We start from the raw sequence: 10,132 nt of genomic DNA on the forward strand, positions 1-10,132 counted from the left end.
GGCTTAACTCATTTATATACAGAGTAATGAGAAAAGAGAGTGGTAATGAGAAAAGAGTTTACAGAGTAATGAGTAAAAGAGTAAAGTTAATCGGGTGAAGAAGAGGACTTTAGGAACAGAATCAAAAACGGTGTAGTTTTGATTCTTATGTGGCAAAGTCAACTATATTGAAAAGTCACTTGGTCAACACATATATCCATTATCACGTGTGTTAATTCGTCAAATAGCAATACCCACGTGACAATTGGTTGGTGCCAAAAACGAGCATCAACAGTACTGATTATGGTATAAGCTCTTGGATTAGCAGAGGACTTTCTGCTAATAAGATGGTTTTGGGTTTGCCTTTCTATGGTTACACGTGGACGCTTGCAAACCCCGCGGAAAATGGTATTGGTGCCCCAGCAACTGGACCAGCCCTTAGAACTGGTGGAGCCATAAGCTATAAGGACATCAGGGATTATGTTCTGGAATATGGGGCTGATGTTAAGTACAACGCAACTTATGTGGTGAACTACTGCACCGTCGGGTCAACTTGGATTTGTTTTGATGACGTTGAGGGTGTCAGAAATAAGGTTGCTTTTGCCAAGGAGAAGGAGCTACTTGATTACATTGCGTGGGAGATCCCCTACGATGATAACTGGATGCTTTCTCAAGCTGCAGGTAAGTGATCAGAACTAAATTCACCAAGAAATCTGTTTCATTATTTCTACATATAGTAATTAAGTGGCTTCCCCAATTTTTTTATGTTTTCACTAGTTCCATAGCCAGCACATAAAGCAAAACTATGACATTCTTTATTCATCAGATGACTAGATTTTTTGATCAAGCGAAGATATAAGTATAGGTATGACAATGGCATAGTAGTTAGACCAGTTGTATTGACATATGACCATTTATTAAAAAAACAGAACACTAAGTTTTGCACATTGAAAAATTGATTGACAATGAGTTGAATGAAGATTTTTATGGAAACTCTAGGTAACATAAGTAAAATATTTTTTTCAGCTCTAGAGGGTAATAACGATGGAATAAATAAGCGGCGGTTATTGGCAATTGTGTTGTCTACAGGCGCGGCTGCTATTCTGCTTTTGGGCTGCTTTCTGATATATTACTTCTGGATAAGGAAGCTCAAATCAAAAGGTGACTTGTCCAGTTATGATGCCCCTTATGATAAAAGTGATGAATGATCATCTGATTTTTACTGCCATGTTTATTTGGGTCAGCTAATGAAGGATCAAAGAAGAGAATAAATGACCCATCTGCAGCTGATTTTAACAGCAATGCTCCTAATCTGATGACTTATAATTTTCATGACATTGAAGCCGCTACGGACAGATTTTCTTTTGAAAATAAGCTTGGGGAAGGAGGATATGGTCCTGTTTACAAGGTATATTTTATTAGGCCATTTATTCAATTGCAATTTGGTCTTCCTAGCCGATTGTGCAACATAAATTTCTTTTGTTTGCCAGGCTTTGCTACCCGATGGACAGGAAGCAGCAGTGAAGAAACTTTCAAAAACATCCACACAAGGATATGAGGAATTCAGGAATGAGGTTATGCTTACGGCAAAGCTCCAACATGTAAATCTTGTTTGACTTTTGGGATTTTGTATTGATAGAGAAGAACAGATGTTGATCTACGAGTACATGCCAAACAAAGCTTGGACTGCTACCTCTTTGGTATTGTGAATTCTTTGGTGTAATTTTTTGCATTCATTTGCATTTTTTGCCTTGGTTGTTGACAAATTTATTTGACGTACATCCTATTAGACAATATATTTTGGATTGGAGAAAACGTGTACATATCATTGAAGGGGTTACTCAAGGGCTTCTATATCTTCAAGAATACTCATGATTAGCTATCATTCATGAGGACTTGAAAGCTAGTAATATTTTATTAGATGAAGATATGAAGCCTAAAATATCAGATTTTGGTATGACTAGAATATTTGCAAAAGATGAACTTGAAGTAAACACTAAACGAGTTGTTGGAACCTAGTAAATGCATATATTTCCTTCTAATGGTATATATATAGTATCTCATATACTCAACCTTGATTGTCCATTGTAGTGGGTACATTCCTCCTGAATATGTTAAAAGAGACATATACTCTATAAAATCCGATGTGTATAGTTTCGGGGTTCTACTTCTACGAATTATAAGTGGAAACAGGGTTTCCTTATTCTATAGCCTCGAAGAAAACTTAAGCCTACTAGATTATGTAAGTTTCTTCATAACCATTATTATTTACCAAGGACGGTAGTTTGTTCAAATTTTGGAATTTGAATTGAATGATAATTGGTATTTGAACATGTCAGGTATATGAGCTCTGGAAAGATGGCAAAGGCACAAACTTTATGGATCCATCACTAGATGATATGAATTCCTCTTGTAAATTAATAAAGTGCCTGCAAATAGCTTTGCTATGTGTCCAAGAAAACCCAAATGATAGACCATCCATGTTTGAAGTTTCTTCTATGCTTAAAAATGAAACCTTCGAGATAATGAGCCCGAAGAAGCCGGCTTTCTCAATACAAGCTGATGAAGATAAAGAAACTATATTCACATTCAATGATAAAACCATTTCAGGAGTTGTGGGTAGATGATTGCAGCAAATATGATGACCAATGTGTGTTATATCCTCATAAAGAACACATTGGATTTATATTGTCACAAGTTTCTTAGCCTCCATTTTTGTTTATATTATCAGTACTTTCTTAGCTGGCACATAAGGGAAAACTATGACTTATCTATTATGACTGGATTTTCTTGTCAAATGAAGATATGAGTATACTATGATGTGAATTAATTATCATTTATCAAAGAGAACGGGATGGTGTTAAACAATTAATTTGGTTAATGATACAAAGTTCACAGGCCGGGGGACTCCAATAAATGCTTGACAGGTATGACTGTGTGACTATAACAGAGTTAACATAGGGAAATATTTTTTCAACTCGAGGAAAATAAGAATGGAAGAAATAAGCGGTAGTTATTAGCAATTGTTTTGTCTACAACCGCAACTGCCATTCTGCTTCTAGGCTGCTTTTTGATATATTATTTCTGGCTAAGAGAGCTCAAATCAAAAGGTAATGTCCAGCGATAAGTGTCACTTATCATAGAGTGATGAGCGATTATCTAATTTTATTGCCAAATGATGTTTCTTTGATAGGGACAGACTTATGGAAGACCAAAATACGGAATAAATAATTTATCCAGAATAATATTACACAAACGACATCTTTATACAATATTTCTCGTACAATATTATGTGACAAAATATGATTGACTGTTTTAAATTAAATTTATATTTTCACACAACCATCTTTTATTACAAAATGTTATATGTGTAGTATTATTTATTTATGCACATCTAGTAGGAAATGAGAAACTTTTCATACACAAAAGATACAACTCTATACACTTTATAGGAAAGTTTGTTAGAATCCTTATCAACTTTAAATCTTAACCATTCATTAGAATAACAAACAAACACAAAACTTTCTATTTGAACCCTTTGATTCAGCAGGAATCTTTTTCTGTTACAGCTCACACTTCCTGAGTTGACAAAGAAGAAGCTCACGTGAAACATGTTTGTTGAGATGAAAATTAAGTAAAAACGACACAGAAGAATGTCGTTTCTCGCTTGAGTCTTTTGAGGCTTGCATGCATGTTAACATCATCCCTCAAGCCAAAGAAAGAACTCAAGAAAAACTTTTCCAGTTAAAAAAAAAAAAAAAAAAAAATTCGACGATATTACAAACCTCAAGATTGGTGACTCCAAGTTAGCTCAACCTCATCAGTAAGATTTTGTCCCTCAGATCAAAAAACCATTGTTTGTGTCAGCTCAGCCTCATCAGCAAGATTTCGTCTCTCAAATAAAAAACCATTGTTTGAATCTCAAGGTTAAAATTTTCAATCAGTAGTTTCAGTTTCATTTCTTTCACTATTCATTTCATCTTCAGTGCTTCCTATAATTTTTTATTCGAACCTAGGATTTTATGCTTGTTCTTGAGACTCCCTCAAGCAGAAATTTAGAGGGAGAAGCAAAAATACAGAGTTGATCACGCAGAAGCTGAAAACGAGAGCTGGACAACGGTTTGGTTAGGATATCAGCAACTTGAAAGGAAGAGGCCACATGTTGGACAAGCAAGCGCTTGGACTAAACCATCTCCCGAACAAAATGCACATCAATTTCGTTGTGTTTTGTGCGGGCATGGAAAACAAGGTTGGAAGCAAGAGCGCCGACATTGGTATTATCGCACTAGAGAACCGGAATACCTGGGATAGGTATGTGAAGCTCCTGAAATAAGTTCTGGAGCTAGGCGATCTCGATGAAGGCTTGAGCCAAGGTGCGGTATTCAGCTTCGGTAGATGATAAGGCGACAACCTGTTGTTTTTTGGAGCTCCATTGAACTAGATTAGAGCTAAGAAAAATGCAATAGCCAGGTTCGGTAGATGATAAGGCGACAACCTGTTGTTTTTTGGAGCTCCATTGAACTAGATTAGAGCCAAGAAAACTGCAATAGCCACTTGTGGACTTGCGTTCAGAGAGGCTACTGGCCCAGTCAGAATCTGCATAACCTTCAAGCTGCAGAGTAGAACCTTGGCGAAGAGTGAGGCCATGATGTAGAGTGCCTTGTATATAACGTAATAAATGCTTGCATGCTTGCCAATGGTTGATGGTGGGAGCCTTAAGAAACTGACTTAGTTTATTTACAACAAAAGAGAGATCAGGATGAGTCATAGTGAGATATTATAGTGCACTGATAAGGCTGCGATAGGTGGTGGGTTGTTCAAAAGGTGGACTATCATCAAACCGTAATTTGGATCCAAGAACCATGGGCGTTGCACAAGGATTACAATGTTGCATACCAAACTTGAGAAGAATCTCCTGAGCTTGCTTTGGTTTAGTTGTAATCCATGAGCAATGTGATTCACTAAAATTCCTAAGGAGTAATGAACAGACCCTAGAATTTTAAGACCAAACGTGGCGTCTAGGTCAACAACAACTTGTTGAATGAAAGATTTGTCATTTCCGGTGAGTAATATATCATCAACATACATTAAAATGTATACACCAAGTGAGCCTTGAGAGTAGTAGAAGAGGCTGGAGTCAGAGGAGGAGTTCTTGAAATGTTTTTGTAACATAGCAGATTTGAGTCTGTCAAACCAAGCCTGTGGTGCCTTCTTTAAACTGTAGAGGACCTTGTGAAGTTTGCAGACATGATGAGGTGTGGATGAGTCAAGAAAACAATCCGATTGAGGCATGAAGACAGACTCAAAGAGCTCACCATTTAAAAACGCGTTATTCACATCAACCTACTGTATATCCTAGCAATGGTGCTCTGATACCATATGAACAACTCAAGAACAGAGTAAGAAAGAAAAGATCAAAACAAAAACGGAGTAAGCTGAAACTTTTCTGGAAAAATGAGAAACTGTTTTTCATACACAAAAGATACAACTCTTTACAATTTATAGGAAAGTTTGTTACAATCCTTGTCAACTTTAAATCTCAACCGTTCATTAGAATAACAAACACACACAAAACTTTCTATTTGAACCCTTCGATTCAGCAGGAATCTTTTTCGGTTACAGCTCACACTTCCTGACTTGACAAAGAAGAAGCTCATGTGAAACATGTTTGCTAAGATAAAAATAAGTAAAAACGACACAAAAGAATATCGTTTCTTACTTGAGCCTTTTGAGGCTTGCATGCATGTTAACACCATAATTAACTTTTGAGAATTCCCATTCATTAAAATCTCAGTTATTGTTAGAAAATGCAACTCAAGGCCACGGGCAGCCAATTCAATGGCTCTTGATCGCCTTCCACATCTGTACCGAAGAAATCAAAATGGAATCATCCTTACCATGTTTCATCTGTATGTGTTGGTAATTTCAATATATTTCATCATTATACCAGAAAAAATGATAAAACATAAATGGACACGATGTCATAGTGCTCAATAAATTTGAAAGGTAAAATTTCTGAAAAATGATCAAAATGAAATTATCTTACCCAATCCTACAAAAAGGCAAGAATCAATGATCAAAGTACATCATATGAAGTGTACAAAGTGGCACAAAACTTAGAACATTGTTTGTAAGCAAGTAAGGCTATGAATTAGAAAGATCTAAAACAGAGTGAGAAATGAAGTTAATAATAAAAAAAAGAGCGATGTTTACCAAAGTTTGATCTAGCTTTCTGGTACAAGTTCTTGGCAGATTCTTTTGCACTTCTTAATATTCCAGACAAAAGGTCAATAAAGAACTTCAAGTCATAGTGAAATTGAATTTTCCATCATGGAAAGTAAAAAAAATTTCTATGGTACCTGTAAGCTAACAATGCCGGCACACATATTCCTTAGGCTGTGCCCACCAGAGACATCAACTCAATAGAATAAATGAAGATCATTAGTTTGGAATGTGCTTACAGATAAAGAATTGAATCCCAATGGATATCATAATTTAAGAGAATTACGCGTCAAGGAACATTCCACCATCACTTAGGCATTTGACTTTAGTTGTGTTTGGAAATAAGTCCCGAAACTCATCACAATGAAACATGAATGCTAAGTCCCCAGCAAAGCATCCAGCAAGAAGATCCTTAGTAGATGTATGCATAAAACTATCATAAATTCAAGGCAAAGCAAAAAAATAAAATAGAAAATAGAAAATAAGAAAGAAAAATGAATTTTAAATGCAAATTAAACCTGTGTAGCATTTTTCATTCCCTTGGCCATGAAATGTTCTATAGCAGCAAACTGTCCTCGAAAATTAAGTTGGGCAGCATCATTTCAACTATCCCCACTGAAAGATGCTCCATCACAGTAACGTAACTTAACCCAGTTCCAGTTGAAGAAATCTGAAACCATAATGAGGCCATCCAAAACATATACTCCTTAAGCATAAATAATTATCAATCTGATTTAGACAGGTATGTAAAAGCATGTAGATTTAGAGAAATTAACCAGGATTTTAAATAAACAGTCACCAAAACTCACTAATCACATGGTGTATTTTATTCAAGATCTATATATATACCTGAAATATAAATTTAGATCAGCAGCAAACCAAATTGAAACGTGGAACTTATCGTAAAATTTAATGAAATGTTTAAAGAGTTTGGAGACATAACTGCTTAGTATTTCATCTATACTTGATATTTTTATGAACAAAAATGTATACTAACATAGACAAAAACATTACAACGAATCAAAATTTTTAAGAACAAGAAAGAAAACCTTGTGATAGGAATGCATGTATAATGCATCTGTGATAGGAACTGATCATATCCTGAACTTCACAAAATGCCTTTGAATGAAACAAATGGAGATGTTGTGGTAAGAGCATTCAGTCAAGAAAAATGTCTATTAAATCTCAATAGTAAAAAATGAAATCCAATGAACAAAAAAAATAAAAATAGAGCTTAACATCAATGCAATTTCAGAGATGACATACAAACCTCTGTGAATCATTCATAATAACAGGTTGTCGAAAAGCGATTGGTGAGGCAGCAATGTCGGTACAATGAAGTTTATCTAGTCCATCAGAATGACAAAGCAGTTGACAATCTTGAAGTAGAATGAAACAACAAATTAAATACAGTAATATCCACTCACGCTATTAATTACAAAATTAATCATGAAATTAGTCATTTCATTAATTGACAATCCTGAAATAGAATTACGGAAGAATAACCATTGAAGACAAAATGTGAGAACAACACAAATTGGCCTTCACAAGAATTACCAAAACAAACTACTCGATCAACCAGAACACATACAAACTGTTAAAAGACAATTATCAATAACAAACCTCATATAAAGTAAAGATTCAATGCTTTGAGACATCTAATAAATAGTTAACAATGATGTCTACATGAAATTCAAAGTAAATTTGATACCTCAGACTGTAATTCAACATAATCAACATTTGCCACCATGTCCTCTGCATCACGAACACTATTAGGCAACTCGAACCCTCCGACGAACTACAAACAACAATAGCATCATTCCATTATCAGTACACAAAATTGAAGACTCCTGGTGATCTATGACGGGAAAACTAAGCCGATTGTGGCGCCGCGCAAGGAGGTCGCTTAGGCCGAGAGAGCTACTCTCGCTAGTGCAATTGCGTTGCTTACATAGCTACCGCAAGCTACTGCACTGGGAGTGCAGCGATGAGTAATAATTGCTTCCATGGCGCAAGCACGAGCTGCGGACGATGGCTCCGCCATTGGCTTGCGGCTGTTGCTGGGATATATTCGAAAACCACAGTGGATCTGGTTGAAAAATGTCAAATCGATGCAATATCGGCCATATCCAACCCGGTATTATGACAGATTTCAACCAGCTTCCGATGATAGTGGCCAGAATCTGGCAAATGTGATGGGTGGGGGTATTTTTTGTCAATTTATAAAATTTTGTTGTTGGGGGTGTTTAGTTAAATTAACAAATCTAAAAGGTAAAAAATTTAATATAAATATTTCAAAAAAATGCTATTAAAAAATATACAAAAAACTTTTCAGAATACTACCCAACTTAACTTTTTCCAAAATACTATTCTAAAAACTCTAAAAATAGTGAACTAAACGGGATTCTTAGGGCATTTTAAGGCCCTAGGAAATTGGTCGTAGGAGATAGTACCTTTTTTTGTAGTGAATGGTCTACATCTGATGGTCTATACTTTGGATGATATTAACGCAGCTAGCTACCAGAGGATTTCCAATATATGGGGTATAGTGCCAAATGGAAAGGAAGTAATAGTAAAGAAACTTGCAGAAACCTCCACTCAAGGGATTTGCAGAATTCAAGAATGAGGTTATGCTATACTACCAAGATCGAACATGGAAATTATGTCTAATTTTTGAGTGTTTGTATTGATGAAGAAAAACAAATATTTATCTATGAATACATGCTAAATAAAAGCTTAGACTCTTATCTATTTTGTCAGAATTTTATGTGCAATTTCGTTCATTCCTTTGTATTTATTTCTTTTGGCTTTAGCCTCATGATGGGTAGATTATTAAGTGTTCACTAACATGTTAAATTTGATGCAAGCCACATTAAACCATATATTCTAGATTGCAGGAAAACGCATGCATTTGATCATAGGAGTTGCACACAATTGTTTATCAAGATTTGAAAATTAGCAGAGTCTTGTTAGATAGAGATATATATGAAACAAGAAATATCATACTTTGACATGACCTTAATTCTGTTATTCTTAGTTTAAGGTTTAAACAACAGCAAGTTTTCACAAACTAACACTTTCTCTTTGACAGTGATCATGTTCCTCCTAAATATGCTGGAAGAGACTTTATAATACATAAAACTAATTCTTTAATTCTACCAAATATAATGTTATTAGTTTGAGGGTTCTACTTCTGCGTATCATCATTTGTGGCAAAAGGATTTCCTTTTTATATGACTCATAAACAAAAGAAATATACAAGATAGTTGCAAGGTTATTCAATGAGCACTCTATCAACTAATTAATGATGTCACAAATAAGGTGTGGTAGTTAGATGAAATGTAAATATTTTTTCTGTATTTGTCTTTAAGCAGGTTAAGATTTCATTATTCATAGTTGCAAATGCGTTTTCACATGGTCTTAAAACAAGTCAATAAAAGTCAAGTCAATGTCTTTTTGACTCAATGTCGGACATAAATTTCGTAATAACTCCCCATGCATGTAGAATTTATCTTAATTTAATAATTACTCCTACATTATCTGTCCAGACCTTCTATTTCTTCATTTAAAGAATCATAGAAATAACTTCTTATTTTCTTTTTAAAGAAAATTATTAATGACTTATTATTTGGAGTTCTAAACAATATTTGCCTTTTAATCAATATTTTTACACCAAGACCGGGCCTTAACCTAGTCAAGGGGTTGGTCCCCAGGTCAGGCGATCTGATCCGCTAGCGGTCTGATTGGCTAGTCGGACCGTTGACATCAACGTAAAACCCTAATATGAAACTTAATTGATCTGATCCGCTAGCGGTCTGATTGGCTAGTCGGACCGTTGACATCAACGTAAAACCCTAATATGAAACTTAATCGACATTCTCTTGAGAAATTAGTCCTTGCACGTTTAAAATACAACAAACACATCCTTGTG

At 35.2% G+C, this 10,132-nt stretch overlaps 1 pseudogene; it reads left to right on the top strand.

Moving 5' to 3' along the window:
• Window positions 1-326: 326 nt before the first annotated feature.
• On the top strand, window positions 327-2,606 carry LOC116105535 (annotated as a pseudogene).
• The last annotated feature ends 7,526 nt before the right edge of the window (window positions 2,607-10,132 follow it).

Source organism: Pistacia vera, unplaced genomic scaffold (genome assembly GCF_008641045.1).
Source record: "Pistacia vera cultivar Batoury unplaced genomic scaffold, PisVer_v2 Contig50, whole genome shotgun sequence".
NCBI classification, from domain to species: Eukaryota; Viridiplantae; Streptophyta; class Magnoliopsida; order Sapindales; family Anacardiaceae; genus Pistacia; species Pistacia vera.